The sequence below is a fragment of the Magallana gigas genome, chromosome 1, assembly GCF_963853765.1.
Source record: "Magallana gigas chromosome 1, xbMagGiga1.1, whole genome shotgun sequence".
Classification (NCBI taxonomy): domain Eukaryota; kingdom Metazoa; phylum Mollusca; class Bivalvia; order Ostreida; family Ostreidae; genus Magallana; species Magallana gigas.
This window is the reverse complement of record NC_088853.1, coordinates 31,169,749-31,195,300: the sequence shown is the minus strand read 5'-3', so window position 1 is coordinate 31,195,300 and position 25,552 is coordinate 31,169,749. Positions and strand designations below refer to the sequence as shown.

Sequence of the window (25,552 nt, the reverse complement as noted above, 5' to 3'; positions counted from 1 at the left end):
TCATGCATCAGACGACCCTCTGCCTTACGTGACAAGCGACCGTCATTTTTTAGACCCAAACTGCCATGTAGACAGTTTTAAGCGACTTTTAGCAAATTAAGGTATCGGATGTACAATTGAGCCTGAGAGCTCGGGATTTCTCGGAATGAGCTCGTTAGATTACGGTGATAAAAATAAATTTTAAAAATGTCGAATAGTTTTTTTTTTAACATAATAAACTGTAAAGAATTAACAATTAATGCATAAAGTCAAGCAAGATTTTTTTTTTTAAATTTAAAACAGAATATTTCAACTTTTTCCCCCTTACGCATCAAAATATCAGCTTTTGCTATACCGCATTTTGTTAATTCTACTGTTTTTATTTTGCAAATAAAGTTAGCAAGGGTTTTATTATTATAATTACATGTTTTTAAAACAATATTATGCATAATGCGCATAAAATTCCAGGAAATATTTTACAAAGCTTTGGATTTTGGTTGCACATTTAAAAATTGAGGGATTGATATTACATGCTTATTCTAAAATTCAATGCAATGTTGAATTTTTTCTACTAAACAGAGATATTTTTGCTACAAAATTAAGTCGCTATCTGATACTTTGCCGAGATTAAAAGCATGAAAGAGAGAGAGAGAGAGAGAGAGAGAGGAGAGAGAGAGAGATTGTTTTAATCGTAGTGTGACAGTCAATATTTCAATTCTAAACTACAAAGGTATATTACCTATCACAACTGCGTATAGGCTTCTGGGCTTTCAGAGCAGTCGAATCATCTGAGATAGTGCCCTTGACCTAGTGACCTTGACTTTTAGACCTTGAACTACGATGCGCGCTCAAACTGTTAATTACTCTTACGCAGGAGGCATCGAGAAGTTCAAAAGCATTTGCCTCTATCCTTTCGCCCACTTTCGATTTACGCGTATTTGGACCTTAATGTTTTTTTTTCACAAATTAAAGATGCTGAACTTCATTCTTACACTCTTCTGCAGCATTGTGCAGATAATCAGACGCAAAGACATTTTTTAACAAAGATATCAAGTTTACGGCTTTTGAGTCTTTAATGTCCTTCTCTGGCCTTCATTTTTGAAAAAATCCTACTCCCGATTCCTAAGATCAACCAAATTGAAAGATATGAGAAACGTACTTCAAAACCGATATTTTCTGTCAATCCAACTTGAAAACGGATTTTAAAATGTCAAACAAGAAATATGCACGGCTAAAGGCCGACAACTCTAATTCCTGCATTAGATATTTCACCATGTCCTGTCTGTCGAATGTAAATAAAAGCTTGTGCTGCATGTTTGTGTCTTGTTTTTGTTTTAAATAACAACTAGGATAACATCTGATAAACACACGAGCATTAAAACCCAGAGGTAATCATTTCCCGATTTTATACGAATTAAATTTGCATTCTATTCTCTGTCTATCATTTCCCCCTCAAATTTCACTGATAATCTTTGTTTGCATTTTTATCAGCAACCTGTGACGATATGTTTTTGAAGTTCCACGAAGGATAACTGTTCCTTCCTAGGCCCAAATTTTATTTGAAATTAGGAAAATGCGCATCAGTTAATCCAAAGTGACATCCAAACCACCTTCAAATAGCCGTTGCGACCAGAGTTTGACCTGGCCTGTTCATTTCTTGGCCAACGCTATCCGGCCACATTGTTTATAAGCGGCACTGATTTTTTTTTTAACAAATTGATAAACAAATACTGCCATCTCTACCAATCGCTAAGCGCCTATCTATGCATTACGCTTTACAAAATTCGGTATCAACTTCATATTGACTGAACAACGTTGGATCTCTTTTTTTCTGCTTGCGTCATCTTCAAAATAGACTACGTAACTAAACAGTTTTTACCTTTCTTAATAATAAGCAAAATAGCGTAGTGGTAACGCTCTCTACATTGAATACATAGGTACTCGGATAGATACCACATGGCGGACAAATGATAAGTTTTCCATTTTTCACCAAAAAAATAATTCTGAAACAATTGTTTTTTCTGTTAAACGCACAATGGTTTATGATGTATCACTTACAGAGAGTCCATCAGAGACAGGAAATACAAGGTGCGACAGCGTTATGGTCCGTGTATGATGTTTGTCATGATATGTTTGGAAGTCTCAAAATGATTTCGTTTATCATTGACGCTGAACTCAAGCAAGAAGACTAAATAAATTCAAATGCAGTATAAATCATTCGACGCACCGAATATATTTGTATTTAATAAAAAAGAAAAATCCCTAAAGAAAACCAAGACAAATCAAAAGTTTATGGAATTCTAAATATGTCACATACAAAAATCAATTTTAATGCTGACGTTCAATGTATCAATTGCACCGAAGAGCTTTAAATTCAATTAAATGTGATAAATAATAAATAAATAGTAATTGCCTACTTGAAGCTTCATTACGTATTGACATTAAAATCAATGTATTTTCTTATCATCCTAAATTAGGAATTCAATATTTAAAACAATGTCAACGACAGATCAATAAACCGATAAGATTCATTTTATGGCAATGATTTTAAATTTTATACTAAATTGCTAATACCTTCCTTGCTTTCAAAAACCAATACATATATAACCGACCAAAATGTATGTACATTTTCATAAGAAAGACATTGTAGAAATTGATTTATTGATATTTCATGTTGGTTTTGTTGCTGATTGTTTTTTTTTTAATTTATTTGTTCATTTTTTGAAATATGAATTATAGTGTAGATTCCTAATGCAAGACAAGGAATTGATATCCGCATAAAATCGCAAGAAGAAGTCCTCGCAAATTAAAAAATAAACCTCAGTTTTATCTTTCTGAATTCTTAGCTATATTATATAAATAGTGCCTGTTTGGGAGGGTAACAGTTGAAATTGACACCCCGAGAAAACCATTGTCAACCGACGCGAAGCGGAGGTTGACAATGGTTTTCGAGGGGTGTCAATTTCAACTGTTATCCTCCCAAACAGGCACTATTTATTTTGTTATACTGAATGTCTTTTTTAAAATTTTTAAGAACATTTTACTGCTTTTATATAGGAATAACGTGAATTCTACAGCGAACCGTACGCGCATAATTTTCGCGCATGTAACATTTTTTAATGTTACCCGTTGCCAAGTGCGTTGCTAACGCTGAGGGTAATAGTAAATATTATTAACTGCGTCTTAACCAATCAGATTTCAGTATTTAACATGAAAGTATAACAATATGTTATATCAAAAAAAATGGTGCTCGTTATTCTATATTCTCGCGATTCGGTGCTACAAAATGTAAACAGTGGAATTGCAGAATCAAGTAGTCGGGTAAAAGAATGAATTTACAGTAATTATACATTTATAGGGATACGATCATTGAACAAGGAATTGTGTATGCTTGAAAATGTAAAATTCACATTTTCCACGGAAATTGGTGTTCACGAGTATACATTATTCCGTTCCTAAATAAATGTATTAGTCTGTATTTTTGTTGTTGTTGAAAGAAATAATTATAATATAGAATGCACCGCAAGCAAGTTTCCATAGCTTACCAAAAACAGAAACAAAACAATATTTGAAGAACTGTCGGTTACGACCGGTAGTCACTCCGATTCAAACAAAGCAAGCTAAACATAAATGCATACATAGGTCTATCTTTCCTCAAAGTTTGATTTTTCAAGTCTCTGCCCAAACTGACAGATTGTTGAGACAACGTTTTTTGTCTTCGGACCGGAAACAGAATTCCTCGAAGACAATAAAAAGTTTGTAAATTTTTTAGGTATTTCCAATGTATTAATTGTTTATCAGGCTAACTAAACAGTAAAAAGAAAGCTGAGCTTATCAACATTTTGATTAAGTTAAGCTGTTCCGGTTAGAACCGATTATAACAGTTGACAAAATAAAACCCATCTTCAGTCAAGTATCTATCATCCATAAAATTTTCCGTGTCTTCGTCATTTCTAATTCTGATATATTGCGAGTACAACATTTGACAAAACTAGAGGAAATATTAAAGATATCTCACCGGAAGATGAAATTGTTTCTTTATTTATCATTGTATTGATGACCTATGAAAGGATTTATATTCATTTCATGTAAATTTAACAAAATGAAAGGAAACAAATCATGTTTGAAGTACTTTAGATAACACGGACGTTAAGACATATCAAACAATATAGCTTAAACACATTTACATTAATTAGTCTAACATCCCAACGGTTTCGACCGTAAAGTCTTTACTTGTCACTGATCTCGTAGAAACAATGGCTTTTTCTTTTTCTTTTTTACACAGGACAGGAAACGGAAGACCAGAACAAAACTTTGAACGAATGAAAAAAAAAGTATCGAGGCATTATCATTTTCTTTAATCCCTGAAATGTGCAGAAAAACTATTGAGTCAACTTAGAGAATTTGATATTTTCCCCTACAGGACAAAAAGCAAATTATTGCAGATAAAAAGACGTATTTAAGAACACAAGACTATATGTTTCTATGGAAACAATATAATAGTTCTCTATTTTCCGTCTGAGATAAATTTTTTAGGTTGAAATTGTATATTTCGATAAAATCAATTGATAATTACAAGAAATTTCATATTTGCAAACTTTAGTATTTGTTTTATGATTTTAATGAGACCGATTGGCTAGGTTGGCAATATAAATTTTCTTTCCTTTTTTCTCAATAGAAATGCACAAATAAAGATTAACGTCATGAAAAAACTTTTGATTTGTTTTACTATTAAAAATATAGATGCTTGGTGATTAACGAATTATTCATATGCATGTGACTTTTTCATATATTTTTATCTAGACTGTATATAACAATTTGCTATTTAAATTGTTATACAGTTTGTTTTTAATTGACGAACGAGGATTTATGTAAAGTTCAACATGAACTTAACTGTATATGATTTGAAAGAGTAGATTTTATTATTTACAACTTTCAGACTTCTACTTCAATATGTAAAAAAATCGTTCAAAAACGTTTGAAATACGCGTGGAGTTAAGTTAAATGTAGAAAGTAATCTAAGACAAAATCAATAAATGGTGCTTGTATTACAATTTTCCTAGAACGTGGTTCTATCTAATATTTATAGAGATGATTTCGCGATTTTTATTTCCTGATTTTAGGGAACATTATATTACAGTTTTTTCCAGGCCGTGTATCCATAAAATCAATTAAGATAATTGTCGAAAATAAATAATATATCATTCTTTTTTCCATTGTATCCGTTAACAGAAAGGAACACAGGGAAATGTATTTTAATTTCATCCACAATCAAAAGTAAACAAGAAATGTGAACTTAAGCATCAAATTTTCTTTAATGTTTTTTTTTTTGGTGTAGAAATCATTTTTCTCCCCAAATATTTGTACATATACAACTTTATCGGTATAAATGTATCTTTAAACTAGTCAGGGTATGGAATGGAAAAGGGGGGGGGGGGGGGGGTCAACATGGTAAAGTGGCAAAAACATGCTGATGAGTCTATGCATAGAAGTAATATTGCATCCAAATAATTGCAATAAAACGTCAAGAAATAGTCATAAACTGAAAATGCAAAGCATACAAAAAACAAATCATTTGTTGTTTAAAGGACATTCAAAATACACGTCAGTCGGAGGTGTAAGTTGATCCATCTTAGACACAACATCATATGAAACTTGCAATATTTTTTAATTGTCTTTTTTTCATGTCACTAAAATAGGGTTTTTTTGACAAAGTATTGTTTGATGCTCCATTTAATTTTTTTTCAATTTAATATGTTCTATTTTATTCTCTTAAACGAATGTATGCGAGAAATATAATAATTTCCATTATACTCTGTCCCGAGTTTTTGCTTCCAACACGTTTTGCTTGATATTTCAATAATAGTAAATACCTTTGTGCTCAAACTACGTTCATCCACTAATATAAAAAATGTCCAGATTTTTTGTTTTGAAACGCCCCCTCTACCGCCTCAGGTTTCAATACACATCGCGAAATTGAAAGTCTACGGAAATTTGCCATTGCAACAGCCATTAGTAAGCCCGGATGATAACGTTAAAAAATTGCTCGATGTATTACGAGTGTATTCCGAATGGAGAGAAGATGTAACCATTCCCCATTATAAATCTCCGTAAGGAATCTGTTTTCGTTCCTGTGAATTTTTCTGAGTGGAAAGGGATAATTTTGTTTGCCATTCAAATCAACAGAACGCTTGAACACTCGCCTCTATAAGTTGCGAACAGCTGAGATCAGTGTGTGGACATTTTCATAAGATACATGACCTATAAGATGTCGAAAATGAAAAATCAACTCAGCCATCATTTGGTAGATCATAAAGGTATGTTTGATTTTTTTATATATAATTTTAAAAGATAGAAACATAGTCCCCGACTTGTAAAATATATGTGAAGTGAAGCGGGCAGCTTGATAAAGTAGTTTTGCATAAGAGTTTTTGTCCTTTGATTTATTGATTTTTTGATAATGTAAATAATGTTCCAATTAGCTTCATAATCATTTTTATGCCATGATAAAAAAAATTGTATAAATATGTCGTCGTGTGCAAGATCTTTTAGATAAGGTAACGCAGTTTGCTTTACTTTAAAAACCAATGAATGATTCTAGCCAGCACTTATATAGAGACAGGGAAGGGTAAAAAAAAACGACTGTTTGGGGTTAAACCGTGACACGTACGGCTAGATTGAGTGTGCAGTCATCCCTGCACTTTCTAATCTTCGTATGAAATAACCTACGATATTGATCCCTGCTCTATATATCACCAATATATGTGTGCAGTCATCCCTGCTTGTGTTGGTGGTGGTTACAGCAGATCACTAGTTTGTGGTCATCCCTATTGGTGTTCTGGTCTTTCTAGCACAGGCACTATCTGCTAGCGTATGATTGCATTGTTGGCGCATGCGTTTGGTCATCTCTGCTTGCGTTGACGTTGGTTCCTGTCAAGTTTCGTATGTGTGCTTGCATTCCTGTCTGCGGAACGATTATTACCTAAATATGCTCAAGCCTGGTAATTGAAGTCTGCACTTGTAAATATTGAAAACAATTAGGGCTGTCTGATTCTATGTCGGGTACGGGCCCCCGGGGGAACACAGACAGTGACCCCTTGCACGTTACAGGAGGTCGGACTCAGTCGCCTTAGACCAGATAGCATAGTAGATCTATAGATAATATTCAGGAGGCAAATGCTTAAACTGACCTGGTTTGCTATAATTATTCACAACCTGATCCAGATTTATATGCAAACATTAACATATACATTTTCTCAATAAAATATTTTATAATCAGCCAATGTAAAACGTATACTTGGTATGCTTTTCTACAATTTTAATTGTTATTTTCTCAAAAGAAGATCAAGTTGAAAAATGCACTCTTTTCAATTATGAAAAACTAGACAAATATGAGATGTAGTGTTTATTTAAAGGACATATTTAAGAATTGTGTAAAGTCGTGACGCTAAGATACATGTGTATTCAATTATTATTCATGTAAACTTTGCAGTTTTAAATTCCAAAACAACACAAAACAAGAGGCCCATGGGCCACATCGCTCACCTGAGGAACAATAGGTATGATAAAATCAGCTTAATGGAGTCATAATACAAACTATCTGGAAAATGTACAATAATACATGTTGATCCTGTATAAATAAAATCCATTTCTCCCCTGGATATTCTTATGTTTATAATCATTAGTCCCTTTTCTAACAGGATGATTTTATAGTCATATCATATGTTGAGTATTGCAGTTCTCAAAAAGATCCTTAACAATTGTTTATATTTTGGATATAAACGTACATAAACTCTGTACCTTCTTATGAGGCCAAAGAATTGTCCTGGGGCCAAAGTCTTAACAATTATAAAGAATCATCTGGCTGATTAATTTCTGAGAAGAAGATTTTTAAAAATTTACCATACATATTCCTTTGTTAAACTTTGGCCCCCCATTGTGGCCCACCCTACTCCTGGGGATCATGATTTTCACAACTTTGAATTTACACTACCTGAGGACGCTTCCACACTAGTTTAAGCTTTCCTGGCTGATTAGTTTCTGAGAAGATGAATTTTAAAGATTTACTCTATATATTCCTATGTAAAACTTTGACCTTCCATTTTGGTCCCACCCTACCCTCGGGGTTCATGATTTTCACAAATTTGTTTCTACACTACCTGAGGATGCTTCCACACAAGTGTCAGCTTTACTGGCTGTTTAGTTTCTGAGAGGAAGATTTTTAAAGATTTACTCTATATATTCCTATGTAAAACTTCGATCCCCCATTGTGGCCCCACCCTACCCCTGGGGGGTCATGATTTTCACAACTTTGAATCTACACTACCTGAGGATGCTTTCACACAAGTGTCAGCTTTCCTGGCTGATTAGTTTCTGAGAAGAAGGTTTTTTTAAGATTTACTCTATATATTCCTATGTTAAACTTCGACACCCCATTGTGGTCCCACCCTACCCACGGGGATCATGATTTTCACAACTTTGAATCTACACTACCTGAGGACGCTTCCACACAAGTGTCAGCTTTACTGGCTGATTAGTTTCTGAGAAGAAGATTTTTAAAGATTTACTCTATATATTCCTATGTAAAACTTCGATCCCCCATTGTGGCCCCTCCCTGCCCCCGGGGGTCATGATTTTCACAACTATGAATCTACACTACCTGAGGATGCTTTCACACAAGTTTCAGCTTTCCTGGCTGATAGTTTCTGAGAAGAGGATTTTTAAAGATTTACTCTATATATTCCTATGTAAAACTTCGATCCCCCATATTGTGGCCCCACCCTACCCCCGGGGATCATGATTTTCACAACTTTGAATCTACACTACCTGAGGACGCTTCCACACAAGTTTCAGCTTTTCTGGCTGATTAGTTTCTGAGAAGATGATTTTTAAAGATTTACTCTATATATTCCTATGTTAAACTTCGACACCCCATTGTGGTCCCACCCTATCCCCGGGGGTCATGATTTTCACAAATTAGAATCTACACTACCTGAGGATGCTTCCACACAAGTTTCAGTCCTCTGGTCTTATGGTTCATGAGAAGAAGATTTTTAAAGATTTACTCTATATATTCCTATGTAAAACTTCGACCCCCCATTGTGGCCCCATCCTATCCCCGGGGGTCATGATTTTCACAAATTAGAATCTACACTACCTGAGGATGCTTCCACACAGGTTTCAGCTTTCCTGGTCTTATGGTTCATGAGAAGAAGATTTTTAAAGATTTACTCTATATATTCCTATGTTAAATTTCGACCCCCCATTGTGGTCCCACCCTACCCCCGGGGGTCATGATTTTCACAAATTAGAATCTACATTACCTGAGGATGCTTCCACACAAGTTTCAGCTTTCCTGGTCTTATGGTTCATGAGAAAAAGATTTTTAAAGATTTACTCTGTATATTCCTATGTAAAACTTCGACCCCCCATTGTGGTCCCATCCTACCCCCGGGGGTCATGATTTTCACAAATTAGAATCTACACTACCTGAGGATGCTTCCACACAAGTTTCAGCTTTCCTGGTCTTATGGTGCATGAGAAGAAGATTTTTGAAAAATTCTCGAAAATTTTCATAAATTCCTAATTATCTCCCTTTGCAAAAGGGCGTGATCCTTAATTTTCACAAATTTAAATCCCCTTAGGCTAAGGATGCATTGTGCCAAGTTTGATTGAAATTGGCCCAGTGGTTCTTGAGAAGATGTTGAAAATGTGAAAAGTTTACAGACAGACGGACGGACGGACAGACAGACAGACAGACAGACGGACGACAGACAAAATGTGATCAGAATAGCTCACTTGAGCTTTCAGCTCAGGTGAGCTAAAAACCCATACATACAAAACACAAATGGAGATGATATATACATGTTAACATGAGACACCATCTTAATACTTGTCGTTTTGAAATATTATAACAACTGTGTAACATGATTAGGACAAGGGCAAAAAAATACAACAAAATATCTTCACGTTAATATTGCACGGATACATGTCAATCAGAAAAGAGTAGGCAAGATTCAATTAGTTTGTGTTTGTTTTTTAATAACATATAAAGTTCACCTCCAGGTACTTAAAGGTGTTCTCACAAGGATCTCTGAGGAATGTGTCAATGTTTACTGGTATACTGCATCGTGGTTTGCCTTCACACATGCTTTTAACTATTACTTCTGAATCTGGAGATGTGCAATTCGTTGTTTGGATTTTTTTATGGGGACATACATTTTCGTCTAATGTTCTTCCAAACATCGCCTTTTCAATAAAAATGCTTCCACTTGGGCAGGTTAAATTCATTGTATTGCCTTCACACGTTCTTTCATTTCCTTTAAAAAATATGGAGAATTTATTAATTTTACTAAATTTAAAGAAAATAAAATAAAACGAAATGAAAATGGATAATTTATGTTTAACTAGATACAATAAATTTATTCTTTAAAATCAAAGCTATCGTTGTCCCTCTCCCTCGACATTCTTTTTATCCCTTCATAATTTAAATAAAATTAATTCTTAATCTGTTTAAACTTATCATTCACAATCACAACAGAGATACATGTATCGATGGTAAAACATGTAAACATAAAGTTACATTTTATTTAAACTTTTTATCAAATATTTAAGCTGCCGTGATACATTTAGGGGTCATAAACATATGTAAAGGAAATGAACATTTCTTATCCTGTAAAACTTATAATTTCAGAGGTTTAATGATTGGTGCTACATGGAAATTTGTACAAAGCAATGATCGAGCAGATACCATTACTTTTTTGTTTTAGCATGAAAGAGGTTAACTCGGTCAGCTGAAAAAAGCTGAGAGGTATCAAAAAGATGACTGAATGGCATACATGTAGCTTTTCAGTTATCATTCATGACACTTCAGTTGATAAAATGTCACATGTTCTGTAAGGAAAACAAAAACTCGGTAAACTATAGAATACAAGTTCTCTCTCATCAAAGGGTTTAGTTATTTTGAAAGAAAAAGTCGGTCACGAACTCCTGTTCGCCCAACAATTCAGTTGACCAGCCCTAAGAATGACCAGGACTATCCATTGAAAAATAATGCATATACCTTACACTATTATATCAACAAACTACAGGGGCACCTGATAATACTATTTTTTAATAGCGACATTATTGTTCACCTTTATAATGATTTACCCCTTACAACTTCGTTTATTGTTGCATAAAATCCGTGCGTATTCCTAATGATCTTTTTATCGTCTTAGACTGTACTTATTTACACAGAGCAGTTTTAATTTAGAAATAATAAAGGGAACAAAGTTATATCATATCACAGAGAAATACAAAATACCATTTAATGAAACAAATATGAATTAAAAAATACATGAGTAATTTACTTTTTAAGATGCAGCTCAGATTCCTTTTCCAGGTTCCGTCGGATTTACATACAAAGAACCCAGAACCATGTTGTGTGTACATGTTCCATGGAGAACATGCTACGTGGATTCCTCTTGTTATTCCGATACCGTCCCATTCTTCTACTTTGTCGAGCGAATATCCTGGGCCTTCAGGGATACCACAATCTAGAAATTAGAATAAACATTCTAGTTTTTCTTTTCAAGCAATGTCCATGGATATTTTCTATTTATTTCATGTCAAATTGCTTATTTTAGATTGAAAATGTGTAAAGATCGGTATGATTATATATATATATATATATATATATATATATATATATATATATATATATATATATATATATATATATATATATATAATTTACTCTCTGGTATACGCTGGTGTTTTTAATGTTATATATACCTTTTCCATTTTTACTGATGGGTCGTCATACATTTGTCATAACATTGAAATCATCAATTTTTTTGTCATTCCTTTCAAATGTTATAGTTCATTTGTCACGTGTCTTCAGAATAATATGTATTTCTTTCATTCAATTAAAGATTCCACAAAAATATTTGAAAAAATAAAAACACTCCTTGTCAAACCATGCTTGTGAAGATAGTCAATCAGTCATGATATATGAATGGCTATTATTTTTCAAAGTTTTCAACAACATTTTATTTTAAAGCTAATGCATGGAAATGAATTTATGCCTATTATTTTGCTGAACATGAGTAACATTAGTGTGAATGGTGTCACTATTTCAGTGTGTTGTTTTTTTCTGTTATAATAACAGCAATACAATGACATTGAAATGGGATTTAAAAAGCGATACAGCTAAATTTACAATCGATTTTACAGATTGAAAGGGTGTGTGGTTACATTTTAAATCCTTACAACTGTTCTCAACATTTTTAACAATTTTGTAGCAAACAATTGAAAATAAACTAAAAAACATTGCTCAAACACAAACCATTGCAAAATCATTGTAAGAATTAGCAATATCAATACTGTAGTCTTAAATGAATTCATGTAACATTTGAACGAAATACGGTAACCTGTCATGTTTTCTGAAGAGTTTTATATATTTCATGTCGTGCCTTTTTCGCTCTAAATTATAAAATATTTCAGCATTAAGTGCTTATTTTTGGATGTCGTCGGTCATATGACACACCAAATAGTGCAGACAAATTGAATACAGCGTTAGCGCGGTATGATAATATGTCTGCACCGCTTGGTGTGTCATAGGACCGATAAACTCCAAAAATAAGCATGCAATTTTATAGAGATAATTTCTTTTTATTAAGAAGATATTTTCAAAAGTACACACCGAACTAGTTATGTAAGGTAGAACGTTTCATTAAAAATTACAAAAAATATACTCAAAACACGTGTTGACGTTTATATGTTGCTGACGCTGAATGAATGATTATATCTCACAAGATCTGTTCTGAGTTTTATTTGTTAATAATCAAAATTACATTTTAATACAGATTGTAAGTTTGAATAAACAAGTAAAAAATATACATTTCACAAACCTGATAAGACACAGCCAAAGTCATCAAAAGGTTTCGGAATGCACTTTTGATTAATGCCACAGCTGGACCGGGAACAGGCTCCTGCAATCTCCTGTATATATTATAAAAAAAATACTTTTTATTAGAGTTCCGCAATAATACCGGTATTTCGGTGTATTGCGGTATGCTGACAAACGATATCGTATCGCGATTCATTTTTTCAATACCGGTTACCGGGTTAATTGATCAGTCTAGGAATTTGTTATGGCCTCGGGATACCGAAATTCAAATTTGAATTAAAATGGCTGATGCATTTGTAATCGTTCCAAGCACGAAAAACAAAGTTTTGATATTGTGATTGCTCAAAGAGCCTCTCTAATGCAAACACATGTTAACCTGCTGATTTTCGTCATTACGAATTTGAAGTAGGCCCTGTTGCTGTTGGAATTTTGTCTCCCTGAAGGTTGACAAAATCAGTCCAAACATTCATTTCTTATAGTAACTGTAAAATATTGGACATGTTTTTATTTTATGTTTCATTGTTTTATCTATACAGTTTATGAAATGACACCAAAAATGTTTTATTCTTTTATTTTAAATCGGTTTATAACACAAATAAATTATGTATGTACATATCTTTATATATAAATCTGTATATGGATATATCGATCTATTAGTCTATTAACATTTTTATAAAAAAAAAATTATTTTTATTAAAAGAAAATTATTGCAATACAATTTGAAATATCACAGTATATCGCAGTACAAAAATTTCCCCCAATACTCAGCCCTACTTTATAAAAAGAATATGGGGGAATATGATGGCGCAACTGCCAATTTGGTTTAGTCGTAAAATACAATTTAAAATTTAACATTTTTTAAATTATATATATTTAAGGTTTTCCGCTCTCAGCGGAAAACCTTACTATTATTCTGAAAAAATTTCAAATTTCTTCTTATTTTTTTTTTTCTTCTAGACGCCAACTTTGATCCTTAATATCTCGCTCGTTTGTTCACCGATTGTTTTGAAATTTTCAGGACTGATAACATGCCGCGTGATGTTGTTGCATATGTTAGTTGAGGAAAATCCCTATCCGGTTTTAAGTTATTCCCCTTTCAGTAAAATTTAACGACTTCTTTTGTCCAGGGGGTTTAGCTTTAACGATGACTGGCAGAGTCTCAAAGATGGGCTGGTTTGGAAGCTAATACATTGAATTTGTGCGAGATATATTTTATTTATTATTTAAATGCAAATAAAAGGGGTGGTATAGATGTTGAAACAAAGGTAAGAAAAAAATAAAAAAAAATCGCGTATTTTCCGTGTTAGTTTTCTACCTGATAAAAATTTGTTGTAACATGTATTTTAAAAGTTTTTGGTCTTACCCAGACCTTTCATTCGGTATACCGAAAAAGGGTCTGGCCCTTATAATTAGGGAGTTAGAGGCGTCCAAAGTTTCTTGTCAATAACTTAAAAAGGAATAAACATTTCTAATGCATTATTGAAGCAAAGTTGTAAAGAAATTAATTTTGAATCCTTCTATAGTATTCAATTTAATGTTTTCGTAATTTATAGTCAGTATTTGCAGAAACAATTGTTGTCAGTTCGGTCCATTTTTTGTGGGGGTGCGCACGTTTATGAGGTTATGAAAGGGCTTCTTGTAATGCACTACCTGATACATGTAGCGCGCAAAAATAATTTCACATAAAATTCCCAAATGTTTTTATACATATGTACATTTTCATTTCATATAGATAAACCTCTTTGACCTTATTTTTGTTGTTTGTTTCATAACTGTGCCCCTGTCTATATTTAGATGCATTACGAGACTCAGGTAACCGATCGATAGGAGAGTCGCTAGCTGTATTCAGGCCGTCGCCTGGTCGACAGTGCATGTGCTTGTAGAGCTGGACGTACACGATTAACGCCCCACTGTGTTACTGTAACAGAGACATTTTGAATTATTTCAGTACTGGGAGATGTGTTAATAAAATGGTTCCAATGCATGGTAATTAAACTCAACTTTTCTACAATACGTATACACGGCCGTCATATAAAGCACAATGTGTATTACTGACATGACAAATGTACGCTGGCAATTTAAACGAACGCGGGATTGCTCCCGATAGAACAATTCTTTTAAAGCAAAAAAAAAACAAAACTGATTTGCGATGGATATAATATAATTATCATCGTGGAGATGATTTTAAAAAGTGAACTTAATATTCGTATACGATAATATTTGAATCCAAAGCCGCTAGTTTTAAGTTACGGTTATTAGGGATATTAATTAAGACTTGCCCCGCGTTTCAGGTTTTTTTACTTGCAAAACATCTACAAACAAAAATACCAAACAACCTTGAGCTGCAACTTATAAATCATTTATTCCATACACAATTCTAAAGAGGTAATCACATAAATTTTATAAATGCTTTATACTTGTATTCGCTATCTTCCATGGAAAAAAGTGGCATGGAAAAAATGTTGTTCAATGCTCATCAAATACGCTGTAGCCTTAGCAATCAAAAATAATTAACAAACTGTATATTGATAGATTGACATATCAACAAACATTCAGACCCGCAATGTGTTATCTACAAGTTCTATAAAACGTAGACTCAATGACTGAATTCTTTACCGTTTTCCGTCTGGGTTATTTTGAATCACGTGTGTACGTTATGTGTAGCCATATAGATGAACACTTTAAGTGTTTAATTTTTAAAAGAAATTGTGTACATGCAGAGCAATGCAATGCTAGGACAATAAAATTCCAACAATGTATATGGTGAGGTCGGTCAGACTGATGCTGGTTCTACAAATAGTGAATGTAAGACGAAGTATTTGGGTGTTATATTTTAAACAAATATAAGTATTGCTTTCTTAAAAGCTTGCATTACTCAACAAAGTATTTTATTGGAATCATTCTTAGTTACCTTAACTGCATATATGTACCGCTCGGTCTGTATCCTGGAAAAATTGACTACCATCCAAAATTTTTCATACAAGATCTACAGACTTGCAGCTAACATTACCTTTAAAAATACACTTTAGAATTTGCTGCTGTTTATAAATTCATTAAAAAAGACGCGCAGAATCAAGTGGTAATATGTCGTTTGATATGGTATTATGACGTCTATTTATATTGTTTTCATTAAAATTATTTCATTATTTTAAGCTTGTGGGTGGAATGAAATCAGTATCACATGTTATATGACATAAAGATGCCCTCTCCCCACTTTTTCTCGAAGCAACTATTTTTATAAAATTTACATAAAAAAATTGAATTATCATGGAGTTCCCCCCCCCCCATTTTGGTAGCATGTAAAAAAAATGGTATGAAAATCATGAAATTATGAGTGAAATTTTGAAAATTTTGGAAAATTCAAAAAAAAAATTCCTTTTTTTTGTTTGTAAGATTTGTTGGATGAGTTTGCCCCCCCCCCCCCCCCCTTACACTTTCAAAAACGATGCTATGTGCTTGGAAATTACTTATTTCTTTATCCCCTCTTTACTAACAAACATAACCTATCCAGATAAATATAATTACATGTATCAAAAATAAACTTAAAAAACAAACTACACATTCATCCTTCACCCACAATATTGCCTTTTCGATATTTGTCATCGTTGTAGACCCGTGTAACAATCTGTAAAGTAGGTGCTTGCACGACAAAGAACCCCTTGCTGATCTACATTTTCATTAACGCATACAAAGAAAAAAAATATTTTTATTTATTTTTGAATTTCTTTTGATGTAAAAAAAAGAGAAGAAATTGGTTCTTAGTCTCTCTTTATGCCTGTTTGTTAGCGGTTAATCCAAGTTCATTTTGAATATCCTTTTGTAATTTAAAAAATGCGATGTAAATATTTTTCATGCAATATTTCGGATAAAGCAATGAAGAGTTGTTTCTTGAAATTTTATTAGACCATAAAATTGTAAAATGCTAACATTGAAAATTGTGCCCGATTTCTTTTTTTTTTTTTAAAGGTAAAACTTAATTGATTTAAAAAATGATTCTTTGAGACAAACAAATTGACATAATCAATAAGAGTTTGACAATCTCTAACTGCAGGTCTGTAGCTTTTAGTCAGAAAAAGAATCGGATGGACGACCTAGCTAGAGGACACAGATCGTCCATCCGAATTTCTTGAAAATTGCCATTATTTTCGTACGCGGACGCAATGTTCACCGAGACTAAATGGTTTGTATCTTAAGTTTTAACTGCTTTGAAAGGTAATATTGGTTTTCTGATAATTATGAACATGAATGATTAAATAAAAATGGTTAAAATTACCGGCATCAGTCTTCTCCGTGCGCGGATCTAAAAGGGGAAGGGCTCCAGACCCCCCCCCACCCCCCAGCGAAATTTCTTTCAATTACGTGTACATTATAAACTTACCAAATATACCTCGGACATCCCTTGGCAAACTCAAATAACCGTCTGACTTTTCAACCCCCACCCCGGAAAATTTTTCTGATCCGCGCATGTTCCCCCTCCTCGAAATACAAAATTATTCTTCAAAACCCCTTGTAAAATTTCCAGGATCTCCGCATATATACTAAGAGATTCATTGGCGCTTGCGTTCGATAAAAATGCGTGTAAACGTTTGCCAATGGTCTTTTTACATTCGTACCGGGCATAAACACAGTCCCACTCTGTGAAAAAAAGCGGCGAATCAAACTAGAGACAACGTGTTAAGATCTGTATTTGCTTATAAACATGTAGTATCATCGTGCAAAATGCACTGTTCAATTATAAATTTTTTTACTTTACTTGTAAAATTCAACATCTGTTTCGTAATTTTTTCTCAGTTTATTTCTTACATAGTTACTTTTTTTATTTAGTGATTGACACTTTTCAGACTTTATATGTGATTTCAAAGAGACAGAGTGTCATGTCTCAAGGACTGTTAATCTCTTAAAACAACATTGTGCAATTATCAGATTTTCATTTCTTGGACATCAAAGACTCATTGAGTTTATTTAATTATTTTATATCTGTGAACCTTTCACTCAGCTTACTTATATCATTACCTGTCAATTGCAATTTATACTCATTGTTAAGATTCTTATAAATAGGTATGTACAATTGTCAATGCGCAGTCTGGAATACGGCGGCCAGCCCCGGCCACGTCCGACTCTCCCAGAGTCTTGAGTCCGGAGGCCACTTCTGGCCATATCCGACTTGTTTGTAACATGTCTGTCTGTTAAATTGTTATAATGTTGCCATCGTTGAGTCTCGTCCAATAATGTGGAATCCTGCATCAATTGCCTGTTTTTTTTCTCTGGAACTGTATACTGGTGGACCTTCGGGAATACGGCCAACCTACCCTTCGTTTTAGCTTACGGCCCTCAGCGCGCCCCAACCTTTTACTTTATACACTTTACGCCAACATTCCCTCACCCGGTTCGTACTGCACACGACCGATGCAGATCCTGACGAATTCTCTATCACCGTAAAATCTACGTGGTCACAGAAATATAATACTTTGTTTCTCAGTGTTTACACATCTAATATTGTACTATGGTCAGCTATCAATTTTTTGTAATACGTCACAAGTATGACGCAGCTACGACGGAAAACCTAATCGTTGCTTGCAACGAGCTCGTCTCTAGTTGATATATTATAATACAAGTTTACAAAAAGGTAATCTTCGACTAAATTCAGTTTGAGATATTTCAAAAAAACGATGCGAAAAAAATAATAAATCCTAAAGTGTTGGTGGTATCGAACCCACAAACTAAAAACCCAAGTTCTATAAAGTTACCCTAATGTCTGGTGCTCTAACCACTGAGCCATTTAATTCACAACAAAGTGCGATGTTTAAATGCTATATGAGACGTTGGCCACGAATTTACGGACTTTTATTTTTTTTCTAAAACGTTCAATTGTTGGTCAACAAAATGACATGACTGATATGTATCAGTGATAGAAATATTTCTCGAAAATTGTATGGATCCGAACAATATTGAACTCTGGTCTCGTTCAACCAAACGTTCGGCTGACACCGTAAATCTCCAACAAGGATTTACGGAGGCAGCCGAGCGTCGAGTTGAACGAGACTATATTGAACTCTGGCGTAGGAATACATACGACTACAACAAATATTTAAATTGTTCGTACCATTTAAAATCTGACTATTTTCAAGGTATTTATAAATAAGTGTCCTTGAAAAACAATGCTTTAGCATACATTACATCGAATTCATCAATTATTTTCAAGAACTAAGTCTTGTCAGCAGCAATGATTTGTGCTGAGGTCCAAACACTGTTTCACTTTCGGTTTGTCTGAGTAACTGCATAGGAGAGTTGATTGGAACGGCGCCGCGATCATGAAAACCGGGAAATTGCGGGAAATTGAACAAATACCCTGAAATGGATTTAATAAAAGAAATGATTTCATTTTCTTTCTTAAATTTTTATAGCTATTAATTAGATGAACGTATATCTACTCGGTTTAAATTTATTAACTAAGAAGACCTACTAGTGAGCCTAACGGTTTCCATTTATGTATAATATTTTTTTTTCCACTGAAGACCAAGTTCCATATTTCATTCTAAATACATGCATGCATGTAGTTTATAAATTAGATATAATTGATTGTTACAAACTGAATGGTTTGTCAATAGTTTGTCAAAATCTTTTCAAGTAAACACATTCAATACATTTATTCAATATCCACTGATATATAGGATATAAATAAAAACACCCCTAAATATGTAAGTTACCGTGGCGCAGAGGAAGTGTGGTGATGCTTATAAAAGATAAAAAAAAAAGGTGGTGATGCTAGTAAACAAAGGGTCCCGGGTTCATATCTCGCAATGGGCGTTTTTATTTTATATTTTATTTTCTAGAACAAAAACCGTTTTTAATACCTTTTCTCTCGTAAAGTTTATACATTTTGTTGGTAAATTAAGCACAATTTTGAATAAATTCTTTTTAATGGATTAAAGGTGGCTTAAAGGTAGCTTAAAGGTGGCTTAAAGAAGTTTGGACATTAAGGACCTATAAGTTGTCCTTAAAGGTGACTTAAAGATAGTCTTTAAGCTGCATTTAAGCCATCTTTACGCTTTCTTTAAGCCACCTTTAAGCAACACATATAGATTAAAGGTGGCTTAAAGATCGTCTTTAAGCTACCTTTAAACACCTTTAAGCTATCTTTTAGGAGAACTTAAAGATGGTCATTCATTCTGTGTTTGCAGTATCTAATCATTCCTCATATGGGCATTTTGCACGCCTTATTCACCCATCTTCTTTATATAAACGTGATGCTGGTAATGTACATTAAGTCCTTTTTTACTTTAACGCATCATTCTCTAATAAATTTCCGTATTATTTTAGTTTATTTGTTAAAAAGTATATTTTAACAAATACAGTTTGTACATGAAGTTATTAGTTAATAATTAATTCAAAAGGTTACAATGATATATATTGAAATGAATTAAACATTGTAATTTTGTTGACGTTTTTGCTTTTAAACCCATCAGCCCTGTTGGATGGAAGCAATTTAAGCTAAATATACACTTAACACAGGCATTAAACGTTTTACATCGCCTTTACGCAAATGATACTGGAATGGATCAAGTTTGGTTTTGCACTCTTGCACGTTAGTAGTACATGTAGAACAAGTGCATCTCATCTTCATTACAGAACGTAAAATATAATACTAATTGCCATGAATATGAATAAGGATTTTTTTTTTAATTTTTGGTATTGCAGCTTTTAAAGCAAATGGTTTACAACTTAAGATATACATTTTCAAAATAGGACTTTTGACGTTAGGTCAAGAAACCATTGTTTTATATGCTGTTTTAACATTATTAATTTTGAAAGAGTTTCGAAAGCAATTTGAATGCTCTACGCATATGAATAATTTCATCTAATTTAGATTAATGTTTTAATAGTAAACATTTGGAACAAAAGAAGAAAGTCACAAAAAAAAAATATAATGAACTCAATATCTACCCAAGCTATAACAAGATACACTTTTTTGTAATCCGCTTCATTTCTTCAATATCAATCCAACAAAGAGCAAAATCTTGACCTCAGTTACTTGAAGACTTTTTTTTATATTCCGAAAAAACGAAATCACTTTTGTCAAAAATAAATAAAAATACTGAATTTGATGTAATTAAAATGTTGCATACCAAAAAATTAGAACCAAAAATAAAGGGACATTTATCTATCTATTTATCTATCTTTTACCTTGTCCCAGTCTTCGATGTCGGTATATATCCAGCCAGGCTTCTCTATGTAGAGTTCAGGTACAGTTGTCCTGTTCTCAAAGTTGGTTTGACAGAAGTGGGCTCCTTGGCAGTAGTTAATGGACCGACATCGTGTTGTTCTCAGACAATCTTCAACACAATCCAGAATACTATATTTACCATACGACGTAATCATCCTTTTTTCCAGTTTTTGTCCATAATGTAGTTGCGAGTAACTCTTTCTTAGGTCTGCCTGACATATATTAATGGTAAGAAGAAAAGCCCAAGTAAATTGCAGTAAATAGTATAGCAGAAGTAACTTCATCATGCTGTGTGAACGTTGTACTGACGAATGTAGAAATGGTGCTGAGTGATGCGTTGATATACTCTAAGTACTCCGCGGACATGACTTCTCAATTTAAATATTATCGATTTATTAACTTTTTTATTATAAATAGTTAAGCATTCTTAGTTTTGTATGGAACACAATTTTCGTATATTTCCTCCTTGGCAAATTTCAAATGTTGCATAAAACATAGGTGATTTATGGATACTTTTCTCTACATTGTCTTTCTTTTCATTAATAATCGGAACTAAATATATTTTCTTGTACACCCTCCTTTCACAAAATGTGATGGCACATGTAAAATTAAACATTAAATGGATCATCAAAAAATATATTAATAAAAAAACTATTTTGTTGCTATGGATACAAGCCGTAGAAAAAAATAAATGATACAATTGGCAAAGAGTGGGACTAAAAACTGGGAAAACCATTTAAAGCAAATTAATATGAAAAATATTACCATTTACATTTTTCTAATAATCTGGTAATCATTTTTTTTCATATAACACTGTTTTTTGTTTTTGTTTTAAATCTTTCTAGTATAAGATTAATACAATTTATCTTTAATAAAATCTTATTCATACGTTTATTTATTAGCGTATAAAGTGAATTTTACATTTTCAAAAATATAAGACTCCAGAGTCAATGTTCATATTTTTTTCCCGATTACGACAAAAGCACATGGCGGATGTGACCGGTCAGTAGAGGATGCTGATCCTACCTCTCATGTAATGGAGGTCAATGTTGGCTTAAAGTTTGTATTTTGCCCTCACAAACACACCAAATCACCAACATGTCGTTTTTCCGTATGACATTTTCCTGATTTTGACATTTACCTTGATTATGTCATGCCCAATTGTAACAAGGAGCACGGCGGGTGCGACCAGTCAGCAGATGATGCTTACTCCTCCTAGGCATCTTATCCTACCTCTATCTTTTAGAGGTCCGTGTTGCTCTGCTTTGAATTTGTACTTCGTTTAATGGATTTTATACGGCCGACAGTTTGTTATTGTCATTTTTTCATCTATCTTTATAAATATATCATTGATATTCATACTCCAATAAACGAGCATTTTTTTTTAAACTGATCAGCAACAGAATAACATTAAATATTGCTTAATATACAGTTAGATTGTTTAATATATCACCTTTTGCTTTGTTAATATATCTTCAAAACATTTTGTTGGTTATATGTGTGTGGTTTTCTGAAAGTTAGAAAGCTATTCCAAACTCAGCATTAAAATCAATACAACTGCATTAAAATATATCTCGATTTATTGATCTGCTCTTGAATTTGCTTTTAATATTCTAAATTATTAATTCAGGATCAAAGTGAAGAGAGACTAGTTTTGATATCGATACAGAAAATAATGCCAAGGGTGCAATTAGAGTTTTTTTTTATATTTAACACGTTAAATGGTTAAATGGCCGTTACAACTCGTCATGGGAATTGATTACGTCAGGATCAAAATTGATTGATGTTTGTTACAGTCTAAGAATTGCATAGATTTTTGAATTGCGTTTGTTTTCTTTGGGGATTCTTTCGTTTTTAATTATTTATGTAACATTTCTCGTCAAAAATATTGCATTTACGTTACAAATGCAATTTTTAATAATATGATTGGCGCCAAACTCATCCAAGGAGACTCATTTAATTTAAAATGTACGTGACATTCGATGCAGCACTTTTTTCATTCTAGTTCTTCAGGGGGTATTTGAACTATGTTAATACCATTGAAACTCAAAACTCCCATAGAACAACCGGGTTCTTCATGACAAAAAAAGAAGATCACCACACGGTACTGAAAGCAACTGAACAGTTGTACAATCCAGTTCTATAACAGTACTCAAGGCAAATGATGATGCAGTTGATACCAAGTATCCAATGCTATTGGTACGGTCTACTAAGAGCAACAAAACACTCATACATTAGTACCCGACACAATTCATACTTTCCACTGAGAGCAACCCAACAACTTAGCACCTATTTACCTGGTATTAATCAGTACACTGACTTATGAATACGGTCTATTGAGTGAAATAAAACAGCTACACATTAGTATTTTTTGTCTATTGATAATGTCACTGAGAGAAACTTAACATCAATAGTGTTCAATGTAGGTTTTTGGACAGACACAATCTCATGCAAGCGACACAAATCAATTTTGCCATACATTTGAATACCCCTATCACTGACTTAAAAATATACGATCTAAAATGGATGGAAAAGATTCATAAGAATATATCCCCTATATATTTTTTTACATGCCATACAATGTATATATATGCAGTTATATAACATGCAATATATTTTGGGTTTTTTTTATAAAGATACATGTAGTTATGTTTTATAAGAGAATAACTTAATACAAATTGATCAATTTTATTAGCGAGACGCTGATAAAGGAATAATATCTACTCAAAGAGAGTTAAACTTTACTTCCATTTATTTATGTGTATCAGTACATGGATCTCCTCCTAAAATATTATTAGTCCCCTACCGGTTTCACCGGAGGGGACTATTGCATTCCTCTGCGTCCGTCAGTTAGTCCGTCTATCTGGCCCACTTCAGTTTTCCACTAAACTACATTAACTACAAAACTACAGATAAAGTTTAGACTTTTGTAGTGTCTGGTTGACATTTTCGAGAAAATTGTTTTTTTAATATTCGAATTTTTTAATGCCCGGGTTCGTTATCGGGTTCGGATTCGGGTTCGTGTATTGAATAAACGAGGGAAGTATGTAGTCAGTAATAATATCGTACATTACTTGTACCATTCCTTTTATTGTTTCTAACAAACAAATAAGTTCTGCAAAAGAGTGTTAAGCATTGTGTTGTAAATTTAATCGACAGGATTTTTTTTGTATTATTACAATCGGGTTCGTTATCGGGTTGGTATGTTGATTTGGGGTACAGAAGACGGTAGGAAATTATATTCTGTATAACAGTGCATTGTTTTCACAAATTTCTACCAGCAGATACTTAATGGACTTGGCGAAATTACAGGAGATAAAATTAAGAGTATTATTTCACCCATTCTTTTAAATTTAATTTCTATATGAACTATGTTGTTTGAATTTTCTCTGTTCTTTTATCCCTGATTAAGGCATAACATCTCGTTTATAATAGTTTTGAAATAGATGTATGCGTCGAAGCCTTCATAGAGTAATACAAACCGGTAGGGGACGTGTATTGCTTATGCAATACTATCATAATGCTTGTTTGAAACAGCTTTATTACAGTATGATTTGCAATTACATAATAGTGTTTGCAGTCGTTTCTGATTCTGTCTATCAACATTCTATGGTATAGATTTCTATAAAAGGCGAGAGCTGACCAACTTTACCCTTCCTATGATGGCTTCCACATTGCTATATTTTTCAAGCGGAGCTCTCTACATTGTAATGTCACTTTGTCTGTTTCACACGCCGTTTTACAAAGGGATATGGAAATGTCCGGGCTTGATTTTTTTGGCATTTTTTTGTAAATTTGACGTAACCAAAATCTCATAATTTGCATGATGCACCTGTATTTGTTTTGTTTTGTTTTTTTTTTCTTTTGCTTCTAGATTGCAATAAATTGTTGTTTCAAAGATTAATATTTTTGTTAGAATATAAAGAGTACTTTCAGTATATATATATATATATATATATATATATATATATATATATATATATATATATATATATAATTTAACATCAACGCCTCTTAAATATGATTCTCAGTGCTATATTCAGAAAAGGATTACCCTTAATATGACACAATAATATGAACTCTAATTCTTGTTTGTTTTTCGTCGCAGTAGATGCAGGTTAATAGCTTATTTTTTTAATTGACATACGTTTGTATGTTGGAGACTGTTTGTGGTTGAATTTGTTGAAGATAAGGTGTTGAAGAACTGATCGAAAAGAAAGAGTTGTCTGACTTTGCCTGCCCAGTTTTCAGATCTAAATGTGATAGAGAACAAAATGCTTCAAAATAATGTCCTAAAGATAAGGACTCCCTAACGAACATTTTAACGCAATCAACAAAGTGTAGACGACTTATCACTCGATATGTCTAAAATTCATATAATTCATGTTGAAAGAGAATTATGGCAGTGATTCGATGCAAAGGTTAATTATCGAAGTATTAAAGTAAGTTTGTGTATC

The 25,552-nt window shown here is 33.0% G+C and overlaps 1 long non-coding RNA gene across 1 annotated transcript; it reads right to left on the bottom strand.

Annotated features, from left to right (window-relative positions):
• Positions 1-11,335: 11,335 nt before the first annotated feature.
• Positions 11,336-21,386, bottom strand: LOC136273686 (uncharacterized). Its single transcript, XR_010711905.1, has 3 exons — positions 21,056-21,386; positions 12,873-12,963; positions 11,336-11,516 (listed from the first exon to the last, which is right to left on the bottom strand). It is a non-coding gene; the product is annotated as an uncharacterized lncRNA (long non-coding RNA).
• Between the last annotated feature and the right edge of the window lie 4,166 nt (positions 21,387-25,552).